A 15913-nucleotide genomic window follows, 5' to 3' on the forward strand; every position below is an offset into this window, starting at 1 on the left:
TCTGATGGTTGTCCCCCTCTCTCTCTCGCTCTACTTCATGTGTATTGACGGTTCTCACTCCATGCCTCTCAGTTGGGCATGTCAAAAACCATCGCTGGCGGAAACAGAAGTATCCAAATTATGCAAATGTTGGTTCCACTGATAGGAATGTTCTGTTTTAGAAATGACATCCCCTTGTCAGGAGTCAAATTATATTTGGGTAACGTCAGAGGAATTGTCACCAAGATTTGAATTTGGGTGCCTTCAACGCCATTTTCGATTTAGTCACTGATGTAAAAAATAGGCATGTTTATTTCTCTAAAGAGGGAGCATGATTGTGTTGCCATGAATGTTATTTAAGTCAACGGTGTTGCAGACGCATTTCTTGTGTGAACTTTTTTGAATAATAAAATAAAATGTTTAGCATCTGAATAAATGCATTTCAATTTCATAGTTTTTAATAAAATATGATAAACAGCAGCAGTTGGTGTATATTCCTTAAGATTTTCCGCTTGCTAAGATATCAGTCACAAAGAAACATGACAGGTCTTCCTCCAAGGAGATATTAATAATCATGTTCAATTAAGTCACCAAAAAACACAATGCACAATTAACAAGTAAACTTCATAAGAATAATTGCCTTAAGTATGTCTGAAGGAAAAAGATAAGGTTTAGTCTTTTGAGGGACATAATAACCAACAGCCCATTGATATATAGGAATAGTCAAATGTTACTTATTTCCTCTTCTACATCATTTCTGCACTGAGTAAAACGTACCATTAAAAAATAAATATAAATTCATATTTTTCTGAAATGTCAAATTTGACTTACTTTTACTGGCAAAATTGTCAAAGAATACAGATGGACCTTCACTATACAACGGACCACATTGTTCTGACTCACAATGATTATGTGGTGTGATCAAATCATGTGTTCATGTGTTCATGTGTTCACCCTCTAAAAGGCCTCCAAACCAAAAGAGTATTATCTCTATCCCACTTTGCTGTCTTCAACAAGGTGGCCCCTTGAAACAATGCAATGCTTACAATGGAAACACCCATAGATCAAAGGGACAAGGAAAACTCCTTTCAATTCTGTCTGGATTGGTTACAAGTGGCTCCATAGCTCCACATCTTCCATCACTGTTACTGGAATAAAACCTGGAATAAAAACGTGGAGTGCCTCAAACCTCTGACAGTAACAAATACAAATGGAGACGACAACCTCAAAGTTTGTTTTTTTCAGGCTCATTTTAATATTCATGAATTTTTCTACAAGCTCAGTTCAGCAGTTTTGATTAAGCATTAATTAACAGCCTGAGGGGAACCCAAACAAAAATAAAGGAGCTGAATCGCTAATTAAGGTGGTTGGCTGGTGGTTGGGATGTGGGGCAGACTGCGATGCCACTAACGGCTTGGTGTTGAGGAGCAGGAGCCCGGCCAGGCCTGCTGAAGGTGTGGGTGGAGGGATCACCTAGTACCAACTCAAAACCCCCACTGCTTGTAACATACCTCACACCCTCAACACCTCAGTAGTAATCAATCCAATACCACACTGATCATAGCCACATCAAAACCCAGCATAGGAACCTGAGCAATGGAGCAACTGCCCCCCCCCCCACTTTCAAAATAAGGGGTTTTGCACCCCACTTTTTTTTTTGCCAGAAAATGATCATGATCTATCTTTTTCTTAAAATTGATGTCCATTTTTCTATATGATATAATAATGAACAGATTGCATTTTGCACCACCTCCCCATCACCTCAAGATAAATGGTTTTGACCACTGGAACGTTTTGCGTCCAGGTGCCACTGTTTTGGTTCAGTGCTGTTATAAAAACACTAGTTAAAATGAATAGGCACCAGCAAAATCAAATGTTTTATTAATTTTGTTGTGCTGTTACATTTGTATAGTTGTTTCATGTCCGTTGCACTCAGGGTGTCGTTACACATCATTTTAGTGCCGTGCACCACGAGCAAATGCATTGTATCATTTGACTTCGCCTGTAAGAATCCTGATGATCGTGGTAGCCTGGCATGTCTGGTTAAGCTTCGTTGTTTAGCAGCCTCTTGACTCCGAGTAGCCTGCCCTTCCATCAGCCGAGCAAAAGCTGCACCTTAGCACAAAACTGCACGTCCGGTGGCTCAATGCTGTCAATGTGTAGCTCCGCAAGTAGATACTAATAAATCATTTGTAGATATTACATGTTTAAATCTGTGAAATAATTTGACAGGCATTACACACCATTCTGCATTTTGGCATTACACACCATCTACAGTGTTTTTCCAGCATCAATCGGTTAAATCACATTGCTAAAATGTTTTCACTCGGTTACAAACGTTACAGTCCTTGCCTGGCCCCACATGCGAGTGCACTGTGGCCGCTTCGTGATTACATGTAGCCAAGGTCTGGATGCACCTACGCACAAAATGCACAGAATATTTGAATCTCGATAAACCAGCTCTGCTCGGCAAGGTAATTAATATCGAGCAAATACGCCATTTCTACCCTCGTTGCATCCAATATGTATGCTGCTGAGACAAGTACATTTTAACCATGTTCATGGTGACATTGATGTGACAGCGCTTCATACAACGGCGACAAAAACAAGTCAATGGAAAGGGAAAGCAGAACGGTCAAGTAATGTGCTTGCTGACTACACTTTTGTTATTCCTCATACTTTTCATGATTATTCTGTGTCTTCACGATTTGTTGTGGAATATGTAGCCTACTCACTGTGGTTGTTGCTCAAAATGACACTTTAAAACAGAACGTCAAATTACAAAGAATTGATAGTAGCCTCGTCCTGCAGACTACAGATCTGTTCAGATGTAAAACCCTTTTATTTTCTCTCATCTTAAAAAGGCAAGATTCTCAAAGCAGTCAACTGTCAAATGTTTTTGTTGTTCAAAATGTGTGGTTTTAAGAACCAAAAAGCAAATTACATGTTTGCAGTGTTCTTTGTTTCTTATAATCAAATTAGGCCTATACAGTTACAAAATATACAGGCTGTGAATGACTATAAAGTAGCTCTTATGAAAGAGAAGGATGTAGACCCCTGCTCTAGCCCAAACCATTCAAATATTACTGAACTACATTTTATTATTTATTACACACACAAAAAGAGTAATTAAAAACACTTTTTTCCCTATATAATTTATTGTGATAAAACCTAAGTGTCTTCTGTCCATAAATATGGATTTGACCTGTTAAGAAAGAGTGTAGAATTGTTGGAAATTTGCTTTAAAATTTCAAAAAAAGTAATCTGGGGGAGGTCCGCCAGAACCCATGCTGTGCTACAGTATAGTGAGGAGTGTTTCGGTTGAGGACAGAGTGATGTGTGTTGTGGAAATAAACTGGGGGATATAGCTACAGTCCCAGATAGACTCATTGTTTGGTGTAGGGGAACAAATACAGCTGTGGGGATGCAATGATATCTGGGCCATTCTGTCTAATGATAGACACATCTTCTAGTCACTAACTATTGAAGCATTGACACACATTTGAATCCTGGGAGCTTGACTAGACATTTCAGTGTCAGGCGAACATGTGTTTTCACTAGGGCTGTCAAACGATAAAACATTTCATCGAGTTAATCGCAGGATTTGCTGTGATTAATCGCAATTAATGTTCAATTCAGAATTGGCTCAAATTGAGCTGTAATATAATATGGTTTTATACAACAACAAAAAAAACATTACAAGAACATTGATGTCTTGATTTTGTCCAAAGTAACGACAACCAAAGTGTTGGTACAATTGTATAAATGCTGACAGATATTTTGTCCGTTCAACATGGTGGGATCTTTTTGTGTTGGTAAAATGTATTATGCGAGAAATGGCAGTGGAAATGCCTCTATGTGCAAAAATGTATATAATAGCCATCATATCAAAGTCAACTTGAAGTCACGTGATGATAGGGTGTGTGGTCATCCAGGATCCGAGAAACCATGCAGTTTATTAGGCTACAGATTAAATCAGTTATGATGGACTTCACAGGGTGGTGAAAGTGCACGGTGATGAGCTTGATGTTTCAGTCCTTTCCAATAAATATCATGGGTCTTCTTCTGGTGACATGATGATCAATACATGACTGCTGTTTGACAAATACATTTGTTTCTCTCTTCTCCAGAAGAATGTCATCATGTAGACTAGCCGACCCACACTGACTCAGAGCTGTTAGCTAGAGTGCACGTCAAAACCAGAGCACATTGTCTACTTAACACAACCGTTTTTGTGACAAAACTATCAGTCGTTTAAAAAGCGATGGAAACATATTGAACGTTAGATTTTTATTCAGTACATGAAATCTAAAGCGGAAAAGTACATATTGTGCACTGCATCATCACACACTGATTTTCATGTGATTAGAGAAAAAAAAATGTGTACCAATTTTTCTTAAGCTAACTTGAGTTAAGTGATTATCTCTGACAACCCTAGTTTTCACCAAAGCAGGTTTTAAAAGAACCCCACTTATGGTCATGGATAGGTTTGCAAAGGGAGGGTATATTACTGGAATCTTTTTACAATAATTTTGGTAATTTTCAAGCTATTTTAGTAATTTTATCAGATGACGTGGAGTGGCATTTTTGGGTACTTCAGATTCTCACAGGTGTCTGTCATCATCTCTGGCCCTCTGTCTGGCCTTATCACATGTCAAATAAAAAATAATCAAAGATTATTCTTCAAATAAAACATGGCATGACAAAGCTGTAAAACATCCTAAATATAAACCATCGATTTAGTGAATACCATTAGTGTTAAATGAGGTTTTCAGCTGAAATATCCTTTATATATTTTTTACTAAATTGAATTTATTTAACTACGTCAATATGTCTTTGTTGTAAATGTGTTGTCGCCAAACTAGTGGTAGTTGTGAAAAAAATAAAATAGTTGGAAGAGTTGCAGAGTTAATTGAAAATAATGCCATTGTTGATTAGGTGCTTTTTAAATTAATTCGGCTATTTTCTCTTGAACCATATGGTCTATCCATTATATGAACAAAAAAATTAACAATACAAACTATATGTGAATATATATATTTAAGTTATTCAATAATAAATTACCAAAGTTACCATAGATTACCTGTTAATTACCAAAATGGTAACTTTAGTAAATTACCAGTAGCTTTGCAACCCTAGTCATGGGAAAAAAGTATTGGTCTGTAATTCAGTCTGTTAATCTATGCATCTGATTCAACTGAGCTGAGATCACTACATATAGTGAATTAATAAATGATTGCTTAAAATACTCCCTTTTCACCCTACTTAAGAGAAAGTGCCACCCAATATTTACATATATGTCAATATAAAAAAGTTTGTATTGCTATTATATTCAACAACAAGTCAGAGACTCAAAACATATTACAGAATTATGTATAATTTCAATTGTATTTATAGTGTAGTTCTGTGTCCATAATGGTAATGACATTTGCCTAAAGGATTACACTAATATAGGTCATCATTAATAGGAAGCAAGAGCACAACATTGTATATGTATGACTGTTCTAAAAATGAATATATTTGTCAAATCTAAATCAAATGAATGCTTATGAAAGTAGCAAACCATTTGAATTCATCACTGTCATTCCACAACATCTCAGAAGTAGAAGTTAAACCAGACGTAGGTCCATTATTCATTCAATCATTTCCTAAAACAATGACATGTAGCAAAACAAAAGGACAACAAACCAATTCCCAAAAATGATATACATAATAAAAATCTATTTTTTTCTTCGCAAAAATAACTCTACACATTTGTAAAGAAAAGCTAGAACTGGACAGATAAACCCAGCTGGCAAACAGGGAAAACCACGAAGCAGCTTCTATTTGTTTTGTCTGTTTGGTGAAAGCTTTGTGGTCTCCTCTCCCAGTAAGACATGGATAAAGAGTACATGGAGAAAATAAATGATACTGTTACAGAGGCGTTATCCCTAAGCCCCGGTATCATATTTGAATTGTATTGGTGAATTGTAATCAGGTATTTTAGCTTAGCAAAGCTGGGGCCCCACTGTTGAATGCCTGCCATCTGTTTGGAGCCGAGTCTGACAGACACAGGGGGCTTCCAGTGGGGTAGGAGGGGGGAGAGCAGCCGCCATTCTCTTTCAAGAAAGCCCCATTACTTGTTTCAGAATCACTAAATCTACACATTGTAATGTAAGTCCACAGACTGTAAAGCCAGAGCAAACAGTGTGTGTCCAGCTATAGGGATCCAGCCTCCCCAATGATAACAGTGTGTGTCCAGCTATAGGGATCCAGCCTCCCCAATGATAACAGTGTGTGTCCAGCTATAGGGGTCCAGCCTCCCCAGCGATAACAGTGTGTGTCCAGCTATAGGGGTCCAGCCTCCCCAATGATAACAGTGTGTGTCCAGCTATAGGGATCCAGCCTCCCCAACGATAACAGTGTGTGTCCAGCTATAGGGATCCAGCCTCCCCAACGATAACAGTGTGTGTCCAGCTATAGGGATCCAGCCTCCCCAATGATAACAGTGTGTGTCCAGCTATAGGGATCCAGCCTCCCCAACGATAACAGTGTGTGTCCAGCTATAGGGACCCAGCCTCCCCAACGATAACAGTGTCAAGACCATTTCGAGGACAGCTTTTTTCCATCTACGTAACATTGCAAAAATCAGAAACTTTCTGTCCAAAAATGATGCAGAAAAATTAATCCATGCTTTTGTCACTTCTAGGTTAGACTACTGCAATGCTCTATTTTCCGGCTACCCGGATAAAGCACTAAATAAACTTCAGTTAGTGCTAAATACGGCTGCTAGAATCCTGACTAGAACCAAAAAATTTGATCATATTACTCCAGTGCTAGCCTCTCTACACTGGCTTCCTGTCAAAGCAAGGGCTGATTTCAAGGTTTTACTGCTAACCTACAAAGCATTACATGGGCTTGCTCCTACCTACCTCTCTGATTTGGTCCTGCCGTACATACCTATACGTACGCTACGGTCACAAGACGCAGGCCTCCTAATTGTCCCTAGAATTTCTAAGCAAACAGCTGGAGGCAGGGCTTTCTCCTATAGAGCTCCATTTTTATGGAACGGTCTGCCTACCCATGTCAGAGACGCAAACTCGGTCTCAACCTTTAAGTCTTTACTGAAGACTCATCTCTTCAGTGGGTCATATGATTGAGTGTAGTCTGGCCCAGGAGTGGGAAGGTGAACGGAAAGGCTCTGGAGCAACGAACCGCCCTTGCTGTCTCTGCCTGGCCGGTTCCCCTTTTTCCACTGGGATTCTCTGCCTCTAACCCTGTTACGGGGGCTGAGTCACTGGCTTGCTGGGGCTCTCTCGTGCCGTCCCTGGGGGGATGCGTCACCTGGGTGGGTTGATTCACTGTTGTGGTCGGCCTGTCTGGGTTCCCCCCCACCCCTTGGGTTGTACCGTGTCGGAGATCTTTGTGGGCTATACTCGGCCTTGTCTCAGGATGGTAAGTTGGTGGTTGAAGATTTCCCTCTAGTGGTGTGGGGGCTGTGCTTTGGCAAAGTGGGTGGGGTTATATCCTTCCTGTTTGGCCCTGTCCGGGGTGTCCTCGGATGGGGCCACAGTGTCTCCTGACCCCTCCTGTCTCAGCCTCCAGTATTTATGCTGCAGTAGTTTATGTGTCGGGGGGCTAGGGTCAGTTTGTTTATCTGGAGTACTTCTCCTGTCCTATTCGGTGTCCTGTGTAAATCTAAGTGTGCGTTCTCTAATTCTCTCCTTCTCTCTTTCTTTCTCTCTCTCGGAGGACCTGAGCCCTAGAACCATGCCCCAGGACTACCTGACATGATGACTCCTTGCTGTCCCCAGTCCACCTGGCCATGCTGCTGCTCCAGTTTCAACTGGCCTGGGCCCTAGGACCATGTCCCAGGACTACCTGACATGAGGACTCCTTGCTGTCCCCAGTCCACCTGGCCATGCTCCTGCTCCAGTTTCAACTGTTCTGCCTTACTATTATTCAACCATGCTGGTCATTTATGAACATTTGAACATCTTGGCCACGTTCTGTTATAATCTCCACCTGGCACAGCCAGAAGAGGACTGGCCACCCCACATATGCTCTCTCTAATTCTCTCTTTCTTTCTCTCTCTCGGAGGACCTGAGCCCTAGGACCGTGCCCCAGGACTACCTGACATGATGGCTCCTTGCTGTCCCCAGTCCATCTGACTGTGCTGCTGCTCCAGTTTCAACTGTTCTGCCTTATTATTATTTGACCATGCTGGTCATTTATGAACATTTGAACATCTTGGTCATGTTCTGTTATAATCTCTACCCGGCACAGCCAGAAGAGGACTGGCCACCCCACATAGCCCGGTTCCTCTCTAGGTTTCTTCCTAGGTTTTGGCCTTTCTAGGGAGTTTTTCCTAGCCACCGTGCTTTTACACCTGCATTGTTTGCTGTTTGGGGTTTTAGGCTGGGTTTCTGTACAGCACTTTGAGATATCAGCTGATGTACGAAGGGCTATATAAATAAATTTGATTTGATTTGATTTGATTTGTCCAGCTATAGGGACCCAGCCTCCCCAACGATAACAGTGTGTGTCCAGCTATAGGGGTCCAGCCTCCCCAATGATAACAGTGTGTGTCCAGCTATAGGGGTCCAGCCTCTCCAACGATAACAGTGTGTGTCCAGCTATAGAGGTCCAGCCTCCCCAACGATAACAGTGTGTGTCCAGCTATAGAGGTCCAGCCTCCCCAACGATAACAGTGTGTGTCCAGCTATAGGGGTCCAGCCTCCCCAACGATAACAGTGGATGGATGAACCTAAATTGGGTCGGGATCCCCCAGAAGTTTACAGTCATCTATAGTGAGTAAGAATTTTAATAATAATCATTATCTCACTAAGTACCTGCGCCCACTTACAATAAACAATGATATTATACAATACTCCACAATAATGAACACCACCACTTTTAGTTAGTAACATTTATATTGTTGTTCTGTCCACTGTTTTCTCTCTGTAACAGACATTTACGTGCAGAAAGGAGGCAGCAAGGGGCCACGGACTCATCAGAACCAGAGCTGACCCCTGACCTGCCCTGTCTGATGACACTCTCGTTTGCATTGACGACCCTCCACAGCAGCGAGTTCTGTCCCCGTTCCCGTCCCTCTCGGCTGAACTGAAGCACTTCAGTCTCTCTCTGTTGGAGCCGCAGCTCGAGTGCCCTCCACCTACTTCACTGACCGACCAACCGCTTTTCGAGTGACCGACTGCCACCGCTGTACAACTATTGCCTCCACAGAAGACCACAGGCTACAGTGGCCTTTCAGGCCAAACTGTTTGTTGTTTTTCTGTTATGTTGTCTGCCATGTTCCCAGGAAAGAGCAGGAGGGATGAATCATAGTGTTATTGTCCTATACTGATCTGGGGTTTTCACTGGCTCAGAATTCTCTGGAAAAGTTTAGCTGCAAATCGATTATAAGTGTGTAAAGAGATTTCACAATGAGCCAGTTCTCTACAATTGGTTGTCGGTTCACCCTGTTTCTTATTAAATTTCTCTCTCTTTTGTTCTACGGGGGAATTATACACACAAATGGAGTCTTTGGTCACTCTGGGTCTTGTGGGTAAAAACGGGAGGCACAAAAGTCTAACAACAACAAGAATCTGACAATGGGTGTCGTGACAATTAACAAGGAGGAAGAATCTCTTTCTTTTCCCCTCATCTACCGATCACAATCCATTAGCACAAGTCAGGGTTAAAACAAACTGCTATTCAGAGATAATTAGGAGCTGGTTTTGTGTTGGCGAGGGTCGCGTTGGGAGAGGGTGGGCGGGGGGGGGTCAGGCCGACACCAAGGGTCTGCAGCTGGGGCAAGTGAAGTGTGACACGGGGTACCCGAGCCGCCCGCTACCAAGCCCCCTCATCCCAGCCACAACCCCCCCTATAAACCCTCCTCAACCCCCATATCCCCATCATCACCTGCTGTGAGGGGAGCTGCTCCAAATTAAACAAATTATTTCAACCCTCTCTCTGCTCTATTCTCTCTTTCAGAGGGGCCTGTGCCACAGCAAACCTCTGCTCAATGATTCCACCTAAGGCTGAGGACTAACAAGGCTAGGAGGGAAGGAGGGAAGGGGGAAGGAGGAGGAAAATGTGCACTAAATTGGCGAAGGTTTGTCTTTCATTAATCAACACGTTCCTGCTAGCTCAAGCTTCCTATCTTCACATTCAGAAAGGAGTGAAATATTTGCCGCGGTGACAGGATTTGCCTCTAAGCATTCATATTTAATTGAGAACAAACTTTTAGTTTCCTTCTATTCATTCTGTACTATTTCCTCAATTTGACTGGCCTTGGCCTTTAACATTGGGTCTCAGGTCTTCAATTTGGACATTTCAGAGGACAATTGTGACCATAAACATTTTGAAACGGCTCTAATTTGTTGGAACAATAAAAATCTGTTAAGATATCGATTTGACACTTGAAGCTTTTTAGACCACTTTATGTATAAATGACCTTCATATTGTTGTTAACTTAATCTGAATTGTTCATTTCATAATTAAAGAAGACAGAAATCAAGTAAAATATGATTTGTGACAAAACAAAATAATAAATATTATAATATCCAACTAGAGTACATATTAACATTGTACTTACGTAATAAGAACAAGATAAAAGGTAAATATAATTAATTATAGTTAAATATAAAAATACAAACTAAAAGGGTCTGAATCTTCTTCTCTTCATTAACAGATATAATTTCCAGTCACATATGCTCCCTCCTCGTTTAGTGGTGTTAAACACTGCGCATAACTAGAACTCTGTTGTCATTTGAAAAAGATATTCTACATAGGCTTGTATATCTCTCTCTCTCTCCCTCTCTTGCTTGCATTTCATTCTGTGATTCTGATGACTAGCTTTTTTTCAGCTCTCTGCTGCTGTCTTTGTGGAGACTTATCTCCCTTTGTCCTGTCTCTCTCATTTCAGCTCTCTGCTGTTGTCTTTGTGGAGACTTATCTCCCTTTGTCCTGTCTCTCTCATTTCAGCTCTCTGCTGTTGTCTTTGTGGAGACTTATCTCCCTTTGTCCTGTCTCTCTCATTTCAGCTCTCTGCTGTTGTCTTTGTGGAGACTTATCTCCCTTTGTCCTGTCTCTCTCATTTCAGCTCTCTGCTGTTGTCTTTGTGGAGACTTATCTCCCTTTGTCCTGTCTCTCTCATTTCAGCTCTCTGCTGCTGTCTTTGTGGAGACTTATCTCCCTTTGTCCCGTCTCTCTCTTTTCAGCTCTCTGCTGTTGTCTTTGTGGAGACTTATCTCCCTTTGTCCTGTCTCTCTCATTTCAGCTCTCTGCTGTTGTCTTTGTGGAGACTTATCTCCCTTTGTCCTGTCTCTCTCATTTCAGCTCTCTGCTGTTGTCTTTGTGGAGACTTATCTCCCTTTGTCCTGTCTCTCTCATTTCAGCTCTCTGCTGTTGTCTTTGTGGAGACTTATCTCCCTTTGTCCTGTCTCTCTCATTTCAGCTCTCTGCTGTTGTCTTTGTGGAGACTTATCTCCCTTTGTCCTGTCTCTCTCATTTCAGCTCTCTGCTGCTGTCTTTGTGGAGACTTATCTCCCTTTGTCCTGTCTCTCTCTTTTCAGCTCTCTGCTGTTGTCTTTGTGGAGACTTATCTCCCTTTGTCCTGTCTCTCTCATTTCAGCTCTCTGCTGTTGTCTTTGTGGAGACTTATCTCCCTTTGTCCTGTCTCTCTCATTTCAGCTCTCTGCTGTTGTCTTTGTGGAGACTTATCTCCCTTTGTCCTGTCTCTCTCATTTCAGCTCTCTGCTGTTGTCTTTGTGGAGACTTATCTCCCTTTGTCCTGTCTCTCTCATTTCAGCTCTCTGCTGTTGTCTTTGTGGAGACTTATCTCCCTTTGTCCTGTCTCTCTCATTTCAGCTCTCTGCTGTTGTCTTTGTGGAGACTTATCTCCCTTTGTCCTGTCTCTCTCATTTCAGCTCTCTGCTGTTGTCTTTGTGGAGACTTATCTCCCTTTGTCCTGTCTCTCTCATTTCAGCTCTCTGCTGTTGTCTTTGTGGAGACTTATCTCCCTTTGTCCTGTCTCTCTCATTTCAGCTCTCTGCTGTTGTCTTTGTGGAGACTTATCTCCCTTTGTCCTGTCTCTCTCATTTCAGCTCTCTGCTGTTGTCTTTGTGGAGACTTATCTCCCTTTGTCCTGTCTCTCTCATTTCAGCTCTCTGCTGTTGTCTTTGTGGAGACTTATCTCCCTTTGTCCTGTCTCTCTCATTTCAGCTCTCTGCTGTTGTCTTTGTGGAGACTTATCTCCCTTTGTCCTGTCTCTCTCATTTCAGCTCTCTGCTGTTGTCTTTGTGGAGACTTATCTCCCTTTGTCCTGTCTCTCTCATTTCAGCTCTCTGCTGTTGTCTTTGTGGAGACTTATCTCCCTTTGTCCTGTCTCTCTCATTTCAGCTCTCTGCTGTTGTCTTTGTGGAGACTTATCTCCCTTTGTCCTGTCTCTCTCATTTCAGCTCTCTGCTGTTGTCTTTGTGGAGACTTATCTCCCTTTGTCCTGTCTCTCTCATTTCAGCTCTCTGCTGTTGTCTTTGTGGAGACTTATCTCCCTTTGTCCTGTCTCTCTCATTTCAGCTCTCTGCTGTTGTCTTTGTGGAGACACATTGAGACGACATTTCTTTTTCAAGTGAGCCCTGGCCAAGACTGAGGGCAGCATGCATATAGTTCCACACGGCACTGTACACGGCACTGTACACGGCACTGTACACGGCACTGTACACGGCACTGTACACGGCACTGTACACGGCACTATACACGGCACTATACGAAGCAGAACAACGAGTAGAGGTCAAAACAGTTATAAGTGACTGACTGAACATACAGAGCAGGTTGAGAAACGTGCAATCTGTGGACAGCAGCCCTCCAATCCGGCACTTAAAACAATCACTCAGAATAAAATGATCGAGTCTTAAAATCCTTCTGCAAAGTGTTCCGATATGATGCGGCGGCCAAGCTATAAGCACTCTTACCAAAGTCTGTTCTTGTGTTGGGAACATTCTATAAAATACAGTTGTGTGATCTCAGACAGTAACGTCCATGACTTAAATATGTTGGCAGCTGCCTTAAAACGGCCTTCTAGACAAACAGAGCAGAGTCTGTTGCCTTCCAGTTAAGGATGTCCATCCTGTGTCCCCTCCTGTCCCCGGTTCTCTCAGGCCTGCCTGAGTCTGGCTCCAGCACAGCTCTACTGGAGGGCAGCTTGTGTGAAACGGTCACTTTGGTCACTCTGCATCAGTGTCCGAGTGGAATGCCAGCCCTGGCCGCACACGGACACCACTCTGGGGGATGGGGGGGTAGCTGGGCAGGTGGGCTGTCTGGAGGGAGGGGGGTGGGGGTGGAGGGCGATGCTGGATGCCCCTCATTGTCACTGGGGGACAGGGACACCAAGGCCCCCTGGGTAGCCCCTCTCAGAGGTCAGTGTGGCAGGCAGATAGGGATCCCACTGTGTAGTGGGGCCCTTTAGTTATTAACTGGATCTATGTCCGCTCTGCCGGTTAGAGCCACAATGCTACAACCCAACCTGTTCTCCACACAAAGGCCCCGGTAAAGAGACACCACTGCTCCCATTGACTGAACCACATCGCTGTGTGTCTTCCACTGCCTGCAACCAGCAACCAGCCGCTGTGAACAAATATAGCAAAATGATACCTGAGGTGTAGCGTTCCTTCCTTCTCCCCCTCCCACCATCCTCCTCTCTGAGAAAGAAGGCCGTTACACACCAAACAGCCTCTCTGATCAGCAATTATACACTTTAGAGGTATTTAATACAGCTGAAGGGGGCGAGGCGGCCCCTGGAGACCACCGGCTGTCCATGAATACACCACGGCTCTCTGCAAATGGAAAGGGAGACGTGCCATTTGTACACATTATTCATACATTAAACGCCAGCTCAAGTAAAACAGTTACGACTCAGGCATTACAGCGGTATTTTCACACGTCTGTGTCTTGTCTGCAGTGTTGTTTATGCTTTTGTACAAAGGATGACAACCCTCGTAAGTTATTCAGCCGCGTGTGTGTGTGTGTGTGTGTGTGTGTGTGTGTGTGTGTGTGTGTGTGTGTGTGTGTGTGTGTGTGTGTGTGTGTGTGTGTGTGTGTGTGTGTGTGTGTGTGTGTGTGTGTGTGTGTGTGTGTGTGTGTGTGTGTGTGTGTGTGTGTGTGTGTGTGTGTGTGTGTGTGTGAGTTAAAACTCTCTCTACACATATTTTCCCCCTGTAACTATATTTACCACTAAAACAGGTCAGAGTTGGCTCATTTCAGAATCATGATCTGGCAAAGGAGATTACCATCAATTAATATTCCATATTACTGGTCCTCGTTCATATTCACAATATGCAGATCTCCATTTGTCTTTTAAAGTAATGTAGTTTGGCAATCCACCGCTCGTTTCTAATGTATGCTAATGTGAGTAAAAACACGTTGGAATGTCTCAGAGGAATAAAAGCCATATCACAATTCAACACAGGCCACACAAGCCAGTTTGGGGTGTCAAGAAAAGTTCAAAAGGCAGCACCTGTCAGAAACACTTTTTCTCTCTCAATAAGTTCTCACAATGAGCTGAACAAAGTGTGTGGGAGGCCAGAGGGTCTGTTAGTTGGACCAGGACTCATCAGAACAGCCCTGTGTTTAATCAGTTCCACTGAGACATTTACTTCATGTTGGCGTTCCTATCTTTTATTATTTATCCTCGTTGCGTTGTCCAGAAGGACCCTGCAAGTCAGCAGTTTGTTCCATGGTATATACCGCGTGTATCCTGTACATACGACTAATAAAACTAAAGAAAACTTCAAACTAACTCAGGCCAAAAGAGTCGTACCTCAGCCCCCATGCCAGGTCAGGACTACCCCAAACAATAGTCCAGCCAGATCTGCCTGACCACCCCTCTGGCCCCGTGGACCACTTAACTAGGATCAGCTAATGTATATATATAATCCTACTGGAAAACAGACACATTTCCTGTTTTGGCACAGTTCTATTTAACGAGAATATAGGATGGAGACATACCGCGTAACAATGTGTTCAGGGTGTCATCTATGAAGAAAAAAAATTGGTGAAAATGAACTGACACCGGAGGCCATTTCCTTTCACATATATTATCACTTAAACCATGATATATTTTCAACATTAGAGCAAATTCAAACATTTCACTGCTTTAGGTAGAGTTAACCGTACTGTGTAGGAAGCCACAGCCAAAACCCCTAGCAGAGTAGAATAGAAAACTTTATTGTTCATACAGGATGGACATTTTTCTTTGGCCAAACCCATGTTAGCAGCATGCGGTCTTTCCATCTCCTAACAGTAAAGGACAATGGCGTGTCAAATCCAGAAACACGTTGTACACTTACAGTAGATGGCAATGGGTGCAGCCTGCCTTCCTGCCTCTCCACCACAGACGGCCGGTGATAGGGTCGGGCACATAGTAATGGCTGGAATGGAATGAAAATGGTATTGCCACATCAAACACTTGGTTTCCTTGTGTTATATGCACTATTCCATTCACTTAATTCCAGCTATCCTCCCCTCAGCAGCCTCCTGTGCCTGTTCATGCTAGTACCACTGTATGCCCCTCAGAGAGGCCCTCTCTCTCACCCAGGAGCCCTTGAAGGACATTGGAAGAGGCAGCGAGAGGAGTTCAGTGACAGGAGACAGTGTCCCCGCATTGCGTCAGGCATTAGTGTCACACCTGTCACCCATCAATCTGCTGCCACGGCGCGGAACCAAACACCTCGCTCACTCATATCAATAGCTAACTGCCAAACATGCCCTTAGTGGTGTCACCCCAGCCAAGTGCCTCCGTGTTACACCCCACCCGGCTCCTGTCATGGGGAACGAGAGAGAGGCATCGCCGGTGTATTTACATACTGAAAGGTCACAAATAGCCTCCAGGCGCTGTGCTAATTAGACTGTGCTAAAAAAAAACTCCAAAGATAAATTCAAAATACAAAAATTG

This window comes from Oncorhynchus gorbuscha, linkage group LG21 (assembly GCF_021184085.1).
Source record: "Oncorhynchus gorbuscha isolate QuinsamMale2020 ecotype Even-year linkage group LG21, OgorEven_v1.0, whole genome shotgun sequence".
Taxonomy (NCBI): domain Eukaryota; kingdom Metazoa; phylum Chordata; class Actinopteri; order Salmoniformes; family Salmonidae; genus Oncorhynchus; species Oncorhynchus gorbuscha.